Source organism: Ranitomeya variabilis, chromosome 5 (genome assembly GCF_051348905.1).
Source record: "Ranitomeya variabilis isolate aRanVar5 chromosome 5, aRanVar5.hap1, whole genome shotgun sequence".
In the NCBI taxonomy this organism is placed as follows: Eukaryota; Metazoa; Chordata; class Amphibia; order Anura; family Dendrobatidae; genus Ranitomeya; species Ranitomeya variabilis.
In genome coordinates, this window is record NC_135236.1 from 400857892 (window position 1) to 400878717 (window position 20826).

Here is a 20826-nt window from a genome sequence, read left to right on the forward strand (position 1 = left end):
ATCTTGAAGTACAATATGTCACAAAAAAACAATCTCAGAATCAGCGGGATCCGATAAAGCGTTCCAGAGTTATAACCTCTTAAAGTGACAGTGGTCAGAATTGTAAAAATTGGCTCGGTCATTAAGTACCAAATTGGCTCTGTCACTAAGGGGTTAAGATGAACTAAAACACAACATACTGACTTGGCAATAATGCATTAAACTAAAAAATGTAGGTATGTCATTTTAGGGTGTGCTAATGTTCTTTGCTGAGAATTTCGTCCAGGGGTTATATTTGAATATCTGAAAATAATATTCAGATGTGCCCCCTAGAATATTGATTTACAGTAAGTAAAATGCCAAAAGATAAAACTATGGACTCCACCTGACAGTGTTTGTCTTTTTTGGCAGACACAGAATCATGTTGGGCTGTGCAATTGGGTCCAGGAAAAGGATGAACACTGTTAGAAACCATGCAAACAATAGGATAAAATACAGTAAATGCTATATGTACATTCCTAGTCAAATTTTAACTCCGTACCATAATCCACTGTACTTATCTGTATAGCATTGTTACCATTAGTCTATGTTCATATGTTCAGTATGTGGTCAGTATTTTACCTCGGTATTTATAAAATAAAAACCAGGAGTGGAACAATCAGAGGAAAGTATAATAGAAACATATCACTACTTCTGGATTTATCACCCACTCCTGGTTTTGGCTTACAAATACTGAGGTAAAATACTGACCAAATACTGAACGCATGAACAGACCCTAAAAGTGAGTAAAATAGCTGTTTACAAGATAATGGAAAAAGGCAAGAGCTAGAACATATTAGGTACTAAGTGAACAGTCTGTGCTTGAGATTGGCGTTGGAAGCAGGATAAGTGGGCAAGCTTAGGGAACTGGACTATTTTGACAAGGGCCAAGTTGTGTTAATAGATGATTGTGTCAAGCCTACAAAATTGCACGACTTGTGGCGTGTTCCTGATATGAAGTGTTTAGCACTTACCAAAGGTATTCCAAAGAAGGACGACTGGTAAAATGACAACAGGGTCAAGGAAAGCTAAATGAAAGTTTTTAATTATTGCAATTTTACATGTTTTATTACCCATGTTTATTACCCATGTTTATTTCCTTTGTCTGTATTAGAACAAAACACAAAAAAACTGAGAAAAAGGCAAATTGGACTTCATTTCACACAAAACCCCCAAAATGGACCAGACAAAATTGTAGGCACCTTTCTAAAATTGTGGCCAAACAACTTTGTTTCAAGCATGTGATGCTTGTTCAAACTCATCTGTGACATTTAACAGGTGTGGGCAATATGAAAATCACACCTAAAGCCATGTAAAAAGGGGAGAAGTTGACCCAATCTTTGCATTGTATGTCTGGGTGTGTCACACTAAGCATGGAGAACAAAAAGAGAAGAAAACTGGACTTGAGAACCAAAATTGTTGAAAAATGTCAATAATCTCAAGGTTACAAGTCCATCTCCAGAAATCTTGATGTTCCTTTGTCCACATAACGTGACATAATCAAGAAGTTTACAACCCATGGCACTGTAGCTAATCTACCTGGACATGGATGGCAAAGAAAAATTGATGAATGGTTGCAATGCAGGATAGTCTGGATGGTGGATAAGCAGCCCCAATCAAGTTCCAAAGAAATCCATCTTGTCCTGCAGGCTCAGGGTGCCTCAGTGTCTGCTACATCTATTCGTCAACATATTAGGATATACATCAAAATTTTTCCCTGCAAATCCTGACCGTGTGCACATAGCCTTAACCCCTGTCCTGTGTCTACCCCCTCATTCATTATAAATACTTACTCCCATCTCAATCCCCCACACCCATCATTGTCCTCTCCCCCACCCCATCATTGTCCTCTTCCCCACTCCCATCATTATCCTTTCCCCCACATTCATTTTTGTCTGCTCCCATCATTGTCCTCTTCCCAGTGTATTGGTAAAAAAAAAAACCCAAAACACTCACCTCTCTGTCCATTGCCCCACAGATTTATCGTCGCCAGCAACTTTCTCTCTGACACAGAAGTGTGCTGCATGCTGAGGTCATCAAGCCGTGTGCTCCTATGTCAGAGAAAAAGTGCCGGGCAGGATGTAGAGGATGGATTCCTGCAGCTCCACTGCCATTTTCTCATGTAGGCAGTGGAGCTGCAGGTATCGCTCCTTGCCTGCCGCACATGATGAGGGTAACCTAGCCATGTGCCCCACAGAGCCTTGGGCTCCGAGAAACAGGCCAGATTGCCCTCATTATTTGCCGCCGGGGCTCCCCTCCACCTCCGGGCCCCGGTGCAGGTTCACCGGCGGTATGTCCGCCTCTGATATATATTTACATATGAAACGAAAAAAACTGTAGGTTGAAAACCCAAACAAAAACGACCAAAGAATCCAGATAATCATAGAGTATATAAAATATAAACTTTATTATAAACAAATATTAATACAGAACCATCAAAACCAGGAAATAGGTGAGGCAGAGTCCCACAGGGTGTGCACAGACACCACTAAAGAAACATACACAGGGCGCACGGAGCCGGGATCCCAACACACATCCATGAATATAAATAGTGGGCAAAAAGAAGGCCCATATTATTATGCTGCAGGCAGGCTAAACTGTGCACATAGACAACCACATAATCAAATCAGGGCTAAAGTGCCGATAGTAAAAGTGAATGTATGCACATTACCTTAATAGGGGCAGCCAGGTGGAGTGGATCCAGGGTCCGTGCGCCCTCCCTGGATCCACTCCACCTGGCTGCCCCTATTAAGGTAATGTGCATACATTCACTTTTACTATCGGCACTTTAGCCCTGATTTGATTATGTGGTTGTCTATGTGCACAGTTTAGCCTGCCTGCAGCATAATAATATGGGCCTTCTTTTTGCCCACTATTTATATTCATGGATGTGTGTTGGGATCCCGGCTCCGTGCGCCCTGTGTATGTTTCTTTAGTGGTGTCTGTGCACACCCTGTGGGACTCTGCCTCACCTATTTCCTGGTTTTGATGGTTCTGTATTAATATTTGTTTATAATAAAGTTTATATTTTATATACTCTATGATTATCTGGATTCTTTGGTCGTTTTTGTTTGGGTTTTCAACCTACAGTTTTTTTCGTTTCATATGTGATAGCGACTTATCCTGATTTGATGGTCCGCCTCTTTCCTACATGGATTTTTGGCATAGGGTCTTTATAGTTCATTATATTTATAAGATTTATTATTAGTTTTCGCTATGCCTTGGTTTGTTATGTGTTTAATTATCTATATATTTACATAGTGTATCTTTATTTTTCACATGACCATTGTGTTTTTTGTATTATAATTCCTCTTAGAATTAAAACATTAAAACCTATTCTAGTTTCTTCCATGATCCATACATTTTCGTCCTGCTTTCATTTGCACTTTCACATAATTGAAAAGGATTTTTTGTGTTCTACTTCTCACCATCAAGTCCATCTACATCTATTTGACAAATACAATTTCTTGATTCTTCTGCTATCTGTGCCCAAGGTACGTAGGGCTGGTGGGGTTAGTTTGTGAGAAGATCTGACACTATTAAGTACACCTTGTTTTATTTTTTTTTTCAGTGCTACTCCGTGGGACAAAAACAATATTTTTTATGGATTCAAATTTTTTTTCTTTTGTTTTGTTATGATGGTTTCCTTTGAACTGTTGTATTTATTTCAAGAAATGTAATGTATGCTGCTTGTCTTTTTTGAGCCATTGTTTATATCACTTTAAGTATAAGTATTGAGTGATTTACTGGAAGATGACATATCTGTGAGCAAGAAAAAATGTGGAAATCTTATGTCAGCATATAGCTGTCACTTGCAAGATATGTCTTATATTTTATTATGTTTTCAAGTTCCCAGTAAGAGTATAAGTGATATGCATCGTCAAAAGAACCAGGTCACTCTGCACAGTCTTCTGCCTGAGGGATGGTTTAGTGAATAGTCTTCCTATAAATTGTTGATGCAAGTGTATTTTCATGCTTCTATTTTTATGGGAAATAGCCTTCTTTCTTTCTTAGACTCTTTGTAATTGTACCCTCCATAGACTAATGCCTCATATTACTAAACGAACATTTCAATAAATACAAGGATCCAAATTAAGATTATCAGCCACATAAAATATGCCTTTGTAGCTATGATGAGCCAAGATAATACATCTATGTTCCAATCTCAGCTTCTAAAATTCATGCCTTACCAAATTTGGTTATAATTATTAAAATCCTAATTTCACTACCCTTTATCAGTGTTACATATCTGTGCACTTTACCAACTTATTTCTATTTACTTGGGATCTGTTCCCCAGTTGAAGCATGTATATATATTAGAATCATTATTCATTTGCACAACATTCAAGGTAAATTAGCAGAATAAAGGGGTTGTCCATCTCCTTCTATTCTTTTACCAATCATAATATCCACCCAACCAATTCCCGCTTGCTGCTCCTTTTTCATTTTGTTGCTTTCTATTAGATATCGATTCCAAAATTTACTTTTCCGGCAGATTACATTTTGCATAAAATTTTTAAGATAACGTTTGACCAACTTTTGTGGCAAGCTTTAGTCCATAAGAGGCAGCCATCTTTTCTGTGTCTGACTTGCTGATATTTATTAGAATTAGGCTGCTTTCACACTAGCAGTATTTGGTCAGTATTTTACATTAGTATTTGTAAGCCAAAACCAGGAGTGGAACAATCAGAGGAAAAGTATCATAGAAACACGTCACCACTTCTGTATTTACCACCCACTCCTGGTTTTGGCTTACACTTACTGATGGGTAATACTGACCAAATACTGATACGGTGAGTGTGGCCTTAGGCTATGGCTGCAGAGTGGCTTTAGTCAGGAAAGAGGAATTTTGAATTTTTCATGACTGTTGTGTCATAGTCACTCTGTCTACACGTGACCCCCATTGATAATTATTAGATACCGATGTCACAATCCAGTATTACAATCTTCATGTAGACTGTTCAAAGTTGCCATATAGCCTTAGCATAATTGTGTGTGCCTATGACTTGTAAAAATCTGAAGGGATCACATGTGATTGACACGTGCAAACAAGGTAAATGGAGGAATTTGCTGTTGAAATTATTGCTTCAGATAGGAAACATTTTATTGTTGACCTTGGATAAGTAGCATACATTATCATAAATGTTGCAGCTGTTTTGAGTATCCTATAACTAATTTATCAGGAACTAGTAAAGTCCCTGATGGAAGGAATACATCACTTCTTTCATGCTGGTTAGTATTTTAAAATATAGTATCAGTAGGAGACCAAGTCTGAAGATGTCTCTCATGTTTGGGAGATTCATTGTCCTGTCCAATAATATGCAACAAAACAGAAAAACATGCCAGATCAAGAAATAGAAGTAACACATTTTCTGTATTCCCTGTTTTGAGATACTTTCAGCTTTACGATAAAAACAATAAAAAAAATCATCTCCCAATCAGAAGTAGGAATGCTAAATTTTTATCCCATGAGCTCGTCTTTACACTAGCATTTACACTGCAAGATGATCGTGAAGATATGTTGTTAGAAGCACTCGCTATATGATTTAATTGGCGTGCAAACAGGCTGACGATCACCCTGAGCAAAACAATCATACATTGGGTGAAATGGTCTCTTGTGCAGCACAAAAAAAAATCATCATTCTCTGCTGTTATGTCCTGTGTAACCAGCACTCGCATTGTTGAAGGCTGTAGCACTCACTGAGTACTGAGGGATCTATTCCACATTGTTCATTGTGCATTTACTTTGGTCTGGTAAGCAGGCAATTAAACGCCAATCTGTAAAAGTTTACCGATCGGCAATTGTATCTTGCCGCCAGTCAATCAATTTACACTAAACTTTAGGCTATTTTGTGAAGCTTTGAAAAGTGTAGATGGCTGGATAGAATATACCTGTATGCTGCACATTGTTTTAATGGCAGTCAGCGGCAGATGTATCACAGTGTATATGCCCAAAGATGCAAAATCTAGGCCAGAACGACACAGATCTAGGCATTACAATGTGTGAAAGTAAATGCATAAAATAAATATACTTGGTAGTAAGGTAACCATTCCATCCGCATTGTCGTAATGCCAAGAAATACGCTGGTCTGTTCTGTAAATTGGAGCAGATTAGGGCATGCTGCGGTTTCCTTCTCCCCGCGGATCTGCGGCCGTGTGGTAAATTGCCCATGTGCGGTATCATATAGGCTACAATTGGCCTGTGTGCGGTCCCTTATAAACATATTCACACAAGAGCGCTGGGTGCACGTCTTAACCTCATTTAAACATTCCTCTGTGCGTCCGACCTTATATACCAAGTGACTTTACCCAATCCTATTTATAGGTTACGTAACGCCTTTTTTCTTAGTTATTATTGTGTCAGAAAATAGTTTTTTTTTAAGCTTAGGGTTGGATATAATTTGCTCCTGAATACATGGAGCAGATCCATTGTTTTGGCACAGACAGAGAGGGGAAGTTAAACCTCTTTTGTATTGTCACGAACCCTCTGCTGGGAGGTCCACATGGCCGGCGATTGGCGGACAGTCTCCTCTCTCTGAATGTCATCACACACACTCTGGTAACAGCAGGGATCAGCAGCACACTTGTCAGCAGGATTACAGGCGCGTACCATGCCATCAGTGTTCTCGCAGTCACCAGAGGGAAATCACCACCTATTTCATGGTAATTACACTCCTAAAATGTGGCTGTAAAGTGAGGAGTCACTGTGCAGATTTTAGCATGTGTGCCTGTAACTTTTTAGCTGCATTTGCACCTGAGGATACTCAGGTTACTGTTTTCTATTGCTGTTACTTTATGTGTCCATGTTTGCTGATGTGTATTCTACTATATGGCTGTTTATGGAATGAAGTAGATGACGAGGTGTCTGGGATTTACTTTATCTCTGTTTAGCAGTGTTTGTGGGGACGATTTGTAGAAACGCTAGTTGTTTGGATATCACAGGCTGTGTGCACAGACGAGCCCGGAATCCTCCAGTGTGGCTAAGCCCCGGCAGCAGCTTGCACATCCCTCATCTGCTCTGCTATGTGTACACATTTGGATTTAGCAGTCCGCCGCAGACTCTCAAGTTTGCTCTTAATTGTAGCTCCTTTTTTCAGTTTGGAAAGTCCTTTGTAAGAAAACAAAGACAATAGGATGTCCGCTTTCAGGGTTCCAGTAGCAAACTTCTCTAGTATCATCCATCATTCTGCTAGGACATCAGGAGGAGACTGTATTCAGTAGCTTTTTTATTATGCCCTCTGTTCTGCTATTCTAAATGGTTGCCATTATCTGTATGGCTTCTGTGACCTCCCTTTCAAGTGCAATACTGGATGAATGTACAGTTCTGTCACAGATATTCTTTTTACAGGATTTCTTTTTATTCCCACGAATTTATGTTTTATCACAAAGGGGCTTGTCCCCCATTATTTTTCCTGATGAGGCCCGTATCCTCGGGCTACTACTGATTGTCCTGGTTAGTTTTTAAGTTCTGTTCTATTTATAAAGCTACTAATAGAAATTTTACTGGAAATTAAACAGAAAATTAGACAAATGGCTATTTTTGTAATTTGCTATTTTTTTTGTGAACAGGAAAACCCCCCCTCTAAATTTTCCATTGCTGTCATTTTGAATAGCTGTTTGGTCAGTAAATAAGAAAGTAGATCATTTGCTGTCCCTAAAGGTCCGCTGACTGTACCTAAAGGTCCAATTTTCCTGCAGTTTTGTGTTTTTCAAGCTGAAAGAAAAAATGAGGAAAGCATTATCACTAGAGATTAGTGAACCCGAGCTGTGAAGTTTGGGATTAGTACCTAGGTGTCCGGTGCTGAACTCCAAACTCGGACTTCTCCTAGAAAATCATTTTACACTTCAGAGAGAGAGAGAGAATTTTCTAGCTCCAAAGTTCAGGTCCCCATTGATTTCTATGGGTTCAGGTTCAAGTTTGGGTATGTGTTGTGAATTTACCTTTTTGGCTCCCTCTAGTGGCTACTAGTGATTTGACTCTGCGTATGTCATTCATCCCTTGTATGCTCACCTGGGTCGTTAGGTCAGGGGTGTTGCTATATAAGCTCCCTGGACCTTCAGTTCAATGCCTGGCAACGTTGATATCAGAGCTAATCTGTAGTGCTCTTGTCTACTGATCCTGGTTTCTGCTTGATTAAGCTAAGTCTGCTTTCTTGCTTTTTGCTATTTGTTTTTGTTTGCATTTTTGTCCAGCTTGCATATTATCTGTTTCCTAACCTTGCTGGAAGCTCTAGGGTGGCTGGTGTTCTCCCCCCGGGCCGTTAGACGGTTCGGGGGTTCTTGAATCTCCAGCGTGGATTTTGATAGGGTTTTTGTTGACCATATAAGTTATCTTACTACATTCTGCTATTAGTAAAGTGGGCCTCTCTTTGCTAAAATCTAGTTCATCTCTGTATTTGTCATTTCCTCTTACCTCACCGTTATTATTTGTGGGGGGCTACTATGCTACTTTTGGGGTCTATTCTCTGGAGGCAAGAGAGGTCTTTGTTTTCCTCTTCTAGGGGTAGTTAGTCCTCCGGCTGGCGCGAGACATCTAGCGACCAACGTAGGCATGTTCCCCGGCTACTGCTAGTGTTGGCGTTAGGAGTAGATATATGGTCAACCCAGTTACCACTGCCCTATGAGCTGGATTTTTGTACGTCGCAGATTTACTTGTTTCTCTGAGACCCTCGCCATTGGGGTCATAACAGTTTGCCAGGCCAGTATTAAATGTTAAATGCATTGCAGAAGCGGGATAAGAAAGAAAGTTCTGAGTTTTTTTTTCTCTCTCTCATTTTTTTTTCTTTTCCCCTTTACCTCTGAGTGGCTTGTGTTTGCTGCAGACATGAATGTCCAGACCTTGATTACAAGTGTGGACCAGCTTGCTGCTCGTGTGCAGGGCATACAAGATTATGTTATCAGAAGTCCTATGTCAGAACCTAAGATACCGATTCCTGAACCGTTTTCCGGAGACCGATTTAAATTTAGAAATTTCAGGAATAATTGTAAATTGTTTTTGTCCCTGAAACCCTGTTCATCTGGAGACTCCGCTCAGCAAGTAAAAATTGTTATTTCTTTTTTACGGGGCGACCCTCAGGATTGGGCCTTCTCGCTGGCGCCAGGAGATCCGGCATTGGCTGACATTGATGCGTTTTTTCTGGCGCTCGGTTTGCTTTATGAGGAACCTAATCTTGAGATTCAGGCAGAAAAGGCCTTGCTGGCTATGTCTCAGGGCCAGGACGAGGCTGAAGTGTATTGCCAAAAATTTCGGAAATGGTCCGTGCTGACCCAGTGGAACGAGTGTGCATTGGCTGCTAATTTTAGAAATGGCCTTTCTGAAGCCATTAAGAATGTGATGGTGGGTTTTCCCATTCCCACAGGTCTGAATGATTCTATGGCCCTGGCTATTCAAATCGACCGGCGGTTGCGGGAGCGCAAAACCGCTAATTCCCTCATGGTGTTGTCTGAACAGACACCTGATTTAATGCAATGTGATAGAATCCTGACTAGAAATGAGCGGAAAATTCATAGACGCCAGAATGGCTTGTGTTACTACTGTGGTGATTCTACACATGTTATCTCAGCATGCTCTAAACGTCTTACTAAGGTTGTTAGTCCGGTCGCCATTGGTAATTTGCAACCTAAATTTATTCTATCTGTAACTTTGATTTGCTCACTGTCATCGTATCCTGTCATGGCGTTTGTGGACTCGGGTGCTGCCCTGAGCCTTATGGATCTGTCATTTGCCAAGCGCTGCGGATTTGTTCTTGAGCCATTGGAAAATCCTATCCCTCTTAGGGGTATTGATTCTACGCCATTGGCAAAAAATAAACCGCAGTTTTGGACACAGGTTACCATGTGCATGACTCCCGAACATCGGGAGGTAATACGTTTTCTTGTTCTGCATAAAATGCATGATTTGGTTGTTTTGGGGTTGCCATGGTTACAGACCCATAATCCAGTCTTGGACTGGAAGGCTATGTCAGTGTCAAGTTGGGGCTGCCATGGAATTCATGGAGATTCCCTGCCCTTGTCTATTGCTTCTTCTACGCCTTCGGAAGTTCCGGCGTATTTGTCTGATTATCAGGATGTCTTCAGCGAGTCTAAGTCCAGTGCACTGCCTCCTCATAGGGAATGTGACTGTGCAATAGATTTGATTCCTGGCAGTAAGTTTCCTAAGGGGAGACTGTTTAATCTGTCGGTACCTGAACATACCGCGATGCGTTCATATATCAAGGAGTCTCTTGAGAAGGGGCATATCCGTCCTTCTTCTTCCCCTCTTGGTGCGGGATTCTTTTTTGTGGCCAAAAAGGACGGATCTTTGAGGCCTTGTATTGACTATCGGCTTTTAAATAAGATCACTGTCAAATTTCAGTATCCTTTGCCGCTGTTGTCAGATTTGTTTGCCCGGATTAAAGGTGCCAAGTGGTTCACCAAGATAGACCTTCGTGGTGCGTACAACCTTGTGCGCATTAGGAAGGGCGATGAATGGAAAACCGCATTCAATACGCCCGAAGGTCATTTTGAGTACTTGGTGATGCCATTCGGTCTCTCTAATGCACCTTCAGTTTTTCAGTCCTTCATGCATGACATTTTCCGGAAGTATCTGGATAAATTTTTGATTGTTTATCTGGATGATATTCTGTTTTTTTCTGATGATTGGGACTCGCATGTGGAGCAGGTCAGGATGGTTTTTGAGATTCTGCGTGAAAATTTTTTGTTTGTAAAAGGCTCAAAGTGTCTCTTTGGTGTACAGAAGGTTCCCTTTTTGGGGTTCATTTTTTCCCCTTCTGCTGTGGAGATGGATCCAGTCAAGGTCCGAGCTATTCATGATTGGACTCAACCCTCGTCAGTTAAGAGTCTTCAGAAGTTCTTGGGTTTTGCTAACTTCTACCGTCGTTTTATCGCAAATTTCTCTAGTGTTGTTAAACCGCTGACGGATATGACCAAGAAAGGCTCTGATGTAGCTAACTGGGCTCCTGCTGCCGTGGAGGCTTTCCAGGAGTTAAAACGCCGGTTTACTTTGGCGCCTGTTTTGTGCCAGCCTGACATCTCACTTCCTTTTCAAGTTGAGGTGGATGCTTCGGAGATTGGGGCAGGGGCCGTTTTGTCACAGAGAGGCCCTGGTTGTTCTACTATGAGACCTTGTGCCTTTTTCTCTAGGAAGTTTTCGCCGGCAGAGCGAAATTATGATGTGGGCAATCGGGAGTTGTTGGCCATGAAGTGGGCATTTGAGGAGTGGCGTCATTGGCTCGAGGGTGCTAAGCATCGTGTGGTGGTCTTGACTGATCACAAAAATCTGATGTATCTCGAGTCTGCTAAACGCCTGAATCCTAGACAGGCCCGCTGGTCATTGTTTTTCTCCCGTTTTGACTTTGTGGTCTCGTATTTGCCAGGGTCTAAGAATGTGAAGGCCGACGCTCTGTCTAGGAGCTTTGTGCCTGATGCTCCTGGAGTCGCTGAACCTGTGGGTATTCTTAAGGAAGGAGTTATCGTGTCTGCTATTTCTCCAGATCTGCGACGTGTGTTGCAGAGATTTCAGGCTGGTAGGCCTGACTCTTGTCCACCTGACAGATTGTTTGTGCCTGCTAGATGGACCAGCAGAGTCATTTCCGAGGTTCATTCCTCGGTGTTGGCAGGGCACCCGGGAATTTTTGGCACCAGAGATCTGGTGGCCAGGTCCTTTTGGTGGCCTTCCTTGTCAAGGGATGTGCGGTTATTTGTACAGTCCTGTGGTACTTGTGCTCGAGTTAAGCCTTGCTGCTCTCGTGCCAGCGGGTTGCTCTTGCCCTTGCCTGTCCCGAAGAGACCTTGGACACACATCTCTATGGATTTCATTTCTGATCTTCCGGTGTCTCAGGGCATGTCTGTCATCTGGGTGATATGTGATCGTTTCTCCAAGATGGTCCATTTGGTTCCTTTGCCTAAGCTGCCCTCTTCTTCTGATCTGGTTCCTGTGTTCTTCCAGAACGTGGTTCGTTTGCACGGCATTCCTGAGAATATTGTGTCGGACAGAGGATCTCAGTTTGTTTCCAGGTTCTGGCGATCCTTTTGTGGTAGGATGGGCATTGAGTTGTCGTTTTCATCCGCTTTCCATCCCCAGACTAACGGACAAACGGAGCGAACTAATCAGACTCTGGAGGCTTATTTGAGGTGTTTTGTCTCATCTGATCAGGATGATTGGGTGACCTTCTTGCCGTTGGCTGAATTTGCCCTTAATAATCGGGCTAGTTCCGCCACCTTGGTTTCGCCATTTTTCTGCAACTCTGGTTTCCATCCTCGTTTTTCCTCGGGACATGTGGAGCCTTCTGACTGTCCTGGGGTGGATTCCGTGGTGGATAGGTTGCAGCGGATCTGGGGGCATGTGGTGGACAACTTGAAGTTGTCACAGGAGAAGGCTCAGCGTTTTGCCAACCGCCGCCGCGGTGTGGGTCCCCGACTTCGCGTTGGGGATTTGGTATGGCTGTCTTCTCGATTTGTTCCTATGAAGGTCTCCTCTCCCAAATTTAAGCCTCGCTTCATTGGTCCTTACAAGATATTGGAAATCATTAATCCTGTGTCCTTTCGCTTGGATCTTCCGGTGTCGTTTGCCATCCACAACGTATTTCATAGGTCCTTGTTGCGGCGGTACGTTGTGCCTGTGGTTCCTTCTGCTGAGCCTCCTGCTCCGGTGTTGGTTGAGGGCGAGTTGGAGTACGTGGTGGAGAAGATCTTAGATTCTCGTCTCTCCAGGCGGAGGCTTCAGTACCTGGTCAAGTGGAAGGGATATGGTCAGGAGGATAATTCCTGGGTGGTCGCCTCTGATGTGCATGCGGCCGATTTAGTTCGTGCCTTTCACGCCGCTCATCCTGATCGCCCTGGTGGTCTTGGTGAGGGTTCGGTGACCCCTCACTAAGGGGGGGGTACTGTTGTGAATTTACCTTTTTGGCTCCCTCTAGTGGCTACTAGTGATTTGACTCTGCGTATGTCATTCATCCCTTGTATGCTCACCTGGGTCGTTAGGTCAGGGGTGTTGCTATATAAGCTCCCTGGACCTTCAGTTCAATGCCTGGCAACGTTGATATCAGAGCTAATCTGTAGTGCTCTTGTCTACTGATCCTGGTTTCTGCTTGATTAAGCTAAGTCTGCTTTCTTGCTTTTTGCTATTTGTTTTTGTTTGCATTTTTGTCCAGCTTGCATATTATCTGTTTCCTAACCTTGCTGGAAGCTCTAGGGTGGCTGGTGTTCTCCCCCCGGGCCGTTAGACGGTTCGGGGGTTCTTGAATCTCCAGCGTGGATTTTGATAGGGTTTTTGTTGACCATATAAGTTATCTTACTACATTCTGCTATTAGTAAAGTGGGCCTCTCTTTGCTAAAATCTAGTTCATCTCTGTATTTGTCATTTCCTCTTACCTCACCGTTATTATTTGTGGGGGGCTACTATCCTACTTTTGGGGTCTATTCTCTGGAGGCAAGAGAGGTCTTTGTTTTCCTCTTCTAGGGGTAGTTAGTCCTCCGGCTGGCGCGAGACATCTAGCGACCAACGTAGGCATGTTCCCCGGCTACTGCTAGTTTTGGCGTTAGGAGTAGATATATGGTCAACCCAGTTACCACTGCCCTATGAGCTGGATTTTTGTACGTCGCAGATTTACTTGTTTCTCTGAGACCCTCGCCATTGGGGTCATAACAGGTATGGTTCAGGTACCCGAACCAAACTTTGGATTAAAGTTCAGTTGAACCCGAACTTCCACGGGTCTTCTCATCCCTATATGTCATGTGTGTGCCTGCCTTAGTACTTACCCGATAGCTGCCAGGGAATGCAGGGTTTTGAAGAATAGTTTAGGCAGCATAAAATGGTGGAGGGAAAAGAAACAAAACAATAATTTACAGCTAATGATACAAAACAACAGGCATCGTAAAACCTGTTCACTCTCTGCATTAAGAGGGTTGTTAACTACACCTAGTTTTCTGTCCTCCTGTTTTCTACATTGTTTTATGGTTGATCATTTGGACTGAATAGGCATATGTATTCCCACAATATTTTCCTAGGTTCATAATGAACATATATTAATATTATATTACAAACAGATTTATAAAATCTCATCCACTAGTCTGCATTAATCCAAGGGTAAGTTCTGCTGCATCTTCGTCCCGTGTGGACCTAAAGAAATTTTCCCCTTTTAGAGTAGACCCCGAACAAATCCTGTAACGTAAAATAGCAAAGGCAGAGAGTCGAAGAGTATTATGTATAGTATGTTGGTTTCTTCACTTGAAAAAGACACTGGTTTGGCGTTGAAACACATAGAACTAAAGGGTTTTTTAGCACTATAATGTGAAATGAATTTAATTCCTGAAGTAAAAGCCTATTTCAACATGTTTCATCTACCTTAGTTAAAGACAGATAGTACTCAGCTTCCCCATATCACAGCTGCTGCTTAGGTCTCTGTGTTTTGGCTGAAGCAGTAACATCACAGCTCCCATCACCACTGCAACCACTAACTGACCTCAGCCACTCATGGCATCTGCATCATCAGGCCTGATACAGTGATATCTCCACTGTAGTCAAAATAGATACAGGATCAGTGGCAGGGAACGGCGCTGAAGCGGTATTGAATGAGTACTTTTGGCCTTTGTTATTTTACATTATAGTATGTATGGGGCCCATTTTTCTGAAAATGAAAAACCCCATTAGCTCATGTATTGCTATGCGGCCGCACGCTCCTCTCCAGAGTGCAAGCGGCAGGGCCGAGTATTAACATGCGAGACTCGGCTTTGTTTCTCGCATGTGTGATCCCGGCCTTAGTGGTCGCCGTTTTAATGAGTACCGACCTAAGGGGCCTTATTGCCTCATTGCCGTTTTAAAATGATGATCAGGAATAAGGCTGTAGTACATCTCAGAGTCAGAAAATCTCCGGGGTCTTGGCTACCGGTGATATCTGAGACCTCGGATAACATGATAAGGGCTGGATTTTCCTGTGCCTGATCAGTGAATAACGGCGATCACAAAAAAAGTGTGTCAGCTGTTTCAATAATTTTTCTCTTGACATGATATACATGTCAGAGGAGAGAGAAATGATGACCCCCGGTCCCTCTGCCATCCCCCGGTCCCTCTGCCATCCCCCAGTCCCTCCTGATCAGTACCCCAGCCCGGCATCATCTTCCTGGAAGATGCACCCACCGAGATCTGTTGGCCGGTGCACGGCAACAATAGGAAATTTTTCATATTGGTTCTTTTGATCACTGTGATAGACCTTATTACAGTGATCAAAATAAATAAAATAGTAAATCAAATTCCCCTTTGTCATTCCCTTAGTTAGATACAAATGATAAAATATATATATTTTTTCCATTCTTTGCAGTTGGGCTTAGGATTAGGGTTGGCGCTGTGTTAGGGTTAAGGGTGTGTTAGGGTTAGGGGTGTGTTAGGGTTGAGGTTAGGGTTGGGTTTTGGGTTAGAATTGAGTTTTTTTCAAAAGTATTAATACAGCAGAAAAAGGGCAGCGATGTTTACCTGCCCAGGCCTCCAAACAAATGCATCAGGATGCAGTAGAACCATGTAGTTAAGATGGCGGTAACACAGGTGCAAAATACTGATGATAACTAGTGATGAGCGAATATACTCATTACTCGAGATTTCTCGAGCATGCTCGGGGGTCCTCCGAGTATTTTTTAGTGCTCGGAGATTTAGTTTTCATCGCGGCAGCTGAATGATTTACATCTGTTAGCCAGCATAAGTACATATGGGGGTTGCCTGGTTGCTAGGGAATCCCCACATGTACTTATGCTGGCTAACAGATGTAAATCATTTAGCTGCGGCAAGAAAAACTAAAACTCCGAGCACTAAAAAATACTCGGAGGACCCCCGAGCATGCTCGAGAAATCTCAAGTAATGAGTATATTCGCTCATCACTAATGATAACCACTCACAGCCTAACAATCCATGGAGGGGGTGATTGCTTAGTATATAATTGTGCAAAAGAGGCTTGCATAGGGTGCTGTTCACATACAGGTAATGCATAGCATCTGGCTTACAGCCTATTAGTGACGCCCATACTATTAGATCAGTCGGGCTGCCCACTGTTATCTAAATGCATCCCATGTGAACATACACCCCAGTTTACAAGACCAAAAATAATGGGCCTGGCTGCACCCTGAAAAATAAAATGTAGAAAATGCATATAAAAATATGTGAGGTATTGGTCAATTACCTGTATGTGAACAGCATACCCGAGCACCCTATTCAAACTGGAGTTGCAAGCACTTGCGATTGAACACTAGTGACGACATATTCAATATGACGACCTAATGTTATCAAATTCTGTGTCATACCTGTGGGTCAAAAATGCTCAGTGTACCCCTGGATAAAATCCTTGAGGGTTGTGGTTTCCAAAATGGGGTCATTTGTGGGGGATTTCCACTGTTTAGGCACATCAGGGGCTCTTCAAACGCAACATGGCATCCACTAATTACACTGGTCAACAGCATTTTTGGTGCCAAAGATATTTCATCGAATTTAGGGTATTTTTGGGGTGCTGATTCTGAATATGTCATCAGTTTTGCCAGATTGGCTCAAGTTTTTGAGATTTTTGGTATCTTATTTATAGCACTTGTTGGTAAATGCGACGCATCATCTCATTAATTTCTTTGGATTAGTACTTGAACTGAGCAGTTCTCAATATAGTTTTGTGTTAATTAGTGTTCTAAAAGTTTGTTCATAGCTTGATTTTTGCACTAACTTTATGTTGTTGTCTGTTTTCCAGTGAAAAGCATGAACTCATCAAGAAGAAATTGTCTTAACGATCCAGACTCATTCTGTTACATTTGTGGTGAATACACACTGCCAAAACATAGAAGAAACATAACAGACTTCGTAAAAAAAGTGTATTTTGCCTATTTTGGGGTTATGCTTGGGGACCAAGACAAGTTTTGGGCACCACACATAGTGTGCAAAGCATGTATCGAATTATTACGAAAATGGAGCAAAGGACAAAGAAAAAGCTTCAAATTTGGTGTTCCAATGGTGTGGAGAGAGCCAAAAAATCATCATGACGACTGTTATTTATGGTAAACACAGGTACAGGCACATCTTCACAATGAGGGACAGGCCTTCTTGCAGATTCCATGTTACTCCCATTTTCGTTTCTTATGCTTATTGAATCCTTGCACTTGCACTGCACAGAAATAACAGTCATCATGATGATTTTTTGGCTCTCTCCACACCATTGGAACACCAAATTTGAAGCTTTTTCTTTGTCCTTTGCTCCATTTTCGTAATAATTCGATACATGCTTTGCACACTATGTGTGGTGCCCAAAACTTGTCTTGGTCCCCAAGCATAACCCCAAAATAGGCAAAATACACTTTTTTTTACGAAGTCTGTTATGTTTCTTCTATGTTTTGGCAGTGTGTATTCACCACAAATGTAACAGAATGAGTCTGGATCGTTAAGACAACTTCTTCTTGATGAGTTCATGCTTTTCACTGGAAAACAGACAACAACATAAAGTTAGTGCAAAAATCAAGCTATGAACAAACTTTTAGAACACTAATAAACACAAAACTATATTGAGAACTGCTCAGTTCAAGTACTAATCCAAAGAAATTAATGAGATGATGCGTCGCATTTACCAACAAGTGCTATAAATAAGATACCAAAAATCTCAAAAACTTGAGCCAATCTGGCAAAACTGATAGCATATTCAGAATCAGCACCCCAAAAATACCCCAAATTCATTAAAATATTTTGGACACCAGAAAAAAATTTTTTTTTTGTTGACCTGTGTTATTACAGCAAACTTTACAGTGAAACAGTCAAACGGTGCTCCTTCCCTTCCGAGCCCTGATGTGCTCCCAAACAGTAGACTTCCCACACAAATAAAGTATCGGCGTATTGAGGGGACATTGCGCAACAAATTTCGGGGTCCATTTTCTCCTTTTACCCTTGTGAACATAAAAAAGTTGAGGTCTAAAGTAATTGTTAATTATTTCCTTCCACATTGCTTCAGTTCCTGTGAAGCGTGTGAATGGTTAATAAACTTATGGAATGTGGTACTGAGCACCTTGAGGGGTGCAGTTTTTAGAATGGTGTCACTTTTGGGTATTTTTTTTATCATACAGGCTCCTCAAAGTCACTTCAAATGTGATGTGGTCCCTAAAAAAATGGTTTTGTAAATTTTGTTGGAAAAATGAGAAATCGCTGGTCAAATTTTAACCATTCTAACTTCCTAACAAAAAAAAAATATGTTTCCAAAATTGTACTGATGTAAAGTAGACAAGTGGGAAATCTTATTAACTATTTTGTGTGACATAACTTTCTGATTTAAGAGCATAAGAATTAAAAGTTTGAAAATTGTGAAATTTTCAACATTTTCGCCAAATTTCTGTTTTTCTTTTTTTTTTTTTTTTTTTTTAAATTATTGCAAGTCATATCAAAATAATGTTACTATTATCATGAAGTACAATATGTCATGAAAAAACAATCTCAGAATCACTGGAATGCGTTCAAGCGTTCCATAGTTATAACTTCAGAATTGTAAAATTTGGCTTGGGCATTAAGGTCAAAATTGTCTCCGTCATTAAGGGGTTAATGGGGTTGTAACACGTCAGTATTCATGCTGTTTGACTGAGGGCACAGTAGGTGCCAGAAATGCAAGTCTGCATTTAGGGCAGGACAGTTACTAAGTCAACTGTTCCATGCCTACCATGTATAGCGCTTGTATGCTGTTTATTAGAACACAAGCACAGTACCTACAGGTCATCAGAAGGATGTCTTGGCAACTGTCTGCCAGCACGCAGCAACACCTCTCTATGCTCAATGACATATACCTTCTTTTGTGCTAGCAAACACATTGTCAACTATCCGGTATGGCAGAGAAACATAGATAAGAGATGAGCGAATTTGCTCAGGTTCCCTTTTATTCGGCAAGCTGCAGAGGGAACCTGGCTTCCTGGATCGCACCGGCCGATCACGTGATTGGTGCCCCAACTGCATGTGTTGCGGCTGTGTGACAGTCACGACACATGCATGGAGTTCCTGTTTGTTGGGAAGCTTGCCGAGGGAACCCGAGCAAATTCGCTCATCTCAAAACATAGACACCCATATGTGTTTCATTTATTGTCTGTCAGTGTGATTTTTCCTAATAAAAAATACATTTTGAGGGAGGTCTTAAATTTTACTGAAGAACAATAGATTTCACATATAAGATATTAGAGCTATCATTCATATTGTAATGCTCAGAACTACTGCACTTTGGAGGAACAAAGTGTGAGACTAAACATGAGATTTCCATATTGCCCACAGGTGTTGTCAGCCTCCTTCTCTGATAGCTAAGTAGCGTGAGACATAAGCTCACACAAAGAGATGCCAATGGAGTGCACATTGCATACAGGGTGCTCCTTGGGGAAGTGAAAAGGAAAATTAACGATCTCTGAATATGCTTCCACTCCTTCTAGCAGAAAAAAATATTCATGTTGCTGCCACCAAAAGGTGGGTAACCTGCTAACTTCTGGAGCCCATGAATTAAATATAAGGTGCATTTGACTAGCTGAGGGCCTAATTAGAAGAAAGGTTACACAATCTGGAAGGAATGCCATAGGTTCCTTTGGTTCTTCTCTGTGCATGAGGACAATTTGAAGGAATAGTTTGATTGTTTGTATAAAAAAAATGTCAATTGAAGATAACAAGTCTTTCCACATCAGTGAAAGTGTAGTCATTTTAGGTAACCTTGATGGTTAATTGGTTTCAACACGTCCTATGTTTTCAAGGCTGAGCACATGTTGCTGGGCAAGAGACACAGTTTTCAAGTTGTATTAGCATTGCGATACATCACATTAGGCACACCGTGGGATGTATTTTCAAGCATGAAAAAGTAAACAGTTTGAAAGCAAGATTGTGAATTTCATAGTGTCACTTTTACTGCTTATCAACCCGGTAAGGCCAGCGCACAGAGAAAAGAACTGTAGTAGGGTCACAGTTCCCTGTAGCTCCATACACTGCTGTAAGAGATCACTGAATTACCTATTATTACTGTGAGTACAATGTGCTGCTGAGATCAAAGGTTGGAGATGTCATGGCATCCATTTATATGGCTAAATCATCAGAGGAGGGGCAGGTGTCTGTGAAGTGATTCCTCTTACATTCTAATTCCATATATATTTACTATTTTTCATAAATTAAGACTTTTTCAACGGTTTCGAAAAAGTCTCCCCTTCCAGAAATTACATGGAATCATGTTCACTAGAGATGGGCTGATCGATTCTCAGGACTCCAATGCATCGAGCAAGTTAATAATTACTGGCTGCTGGCTGGTAAGCTCGTGAATCTCTTAACTTCCGGGATCCCCGATGCGGCTTTTGCTTAGCCTGGCAGGTGCAACTTCATCTTTGTGGTATGACGCACAGATAACGTCATGTTAGGGCAGCTAATCAAGAGCGCCCTGGGAATCTTAGAATGTAAGAGATTTGCCAACTTCCTGTCCAGCCACCAGAGATTATTGACCTGGCCAATGGAGCTGAGCCCGCTAATCAATCTGCACATATCTAGCCTGCACCATGTTTAGGATTTTTGTGCATTAAAACAGCCTATATAACTAAACAAAAAAGAAAAGTGCTTTCAAGAAATTGTAAATTATGAACCAATGCCTTAGCGTACTGGTGAAACTTCTGAATAATGGCTAAGTAATATAATTCTCTATGTGCTGAAACACCTCAAACAACCTCTGCTAACCACAGGATAAGGCCTCATTCAGATGTCTGTTTTTCTCAAGTACAGAAAACTGACTGTTTACTTTAATCAGACTGTGATCAGAGTCTGATCACAGTTTGATGAAACTGTGGCCCGTGTGTCATCAG

At 41.7% G+C, this 20826-nt stretch overlaps 1 protein-coding gene across 23 annotated transcripts in view; it reads left to right on the plus strand.

The window, feature by feature from the left end:
- Positions 1 to 20826, plus strand: part of NRCAM (neuronal cell adhesion molecule) — a 305467-nt gene that overhangs the window by 135491 nt on the left and 149150 nt on the right. For 2 of the 23 annotated variants that reach the window (XM_077265083.1, XM_077265102.1), the window contains exon 1: positions 6547 to 6681. The exons of the other annotated variants lie outside the window; for them this stretch is intronic. The gene's annotated coding sequence lies outside the window, so the exon portion shown is untranslated. Of the gene's footprint in view, positions 1 to 6546; positions 6682 to 20826 lie in introns of those variants that run through there. 23 annotated transcript variants of the gene reach the window in all.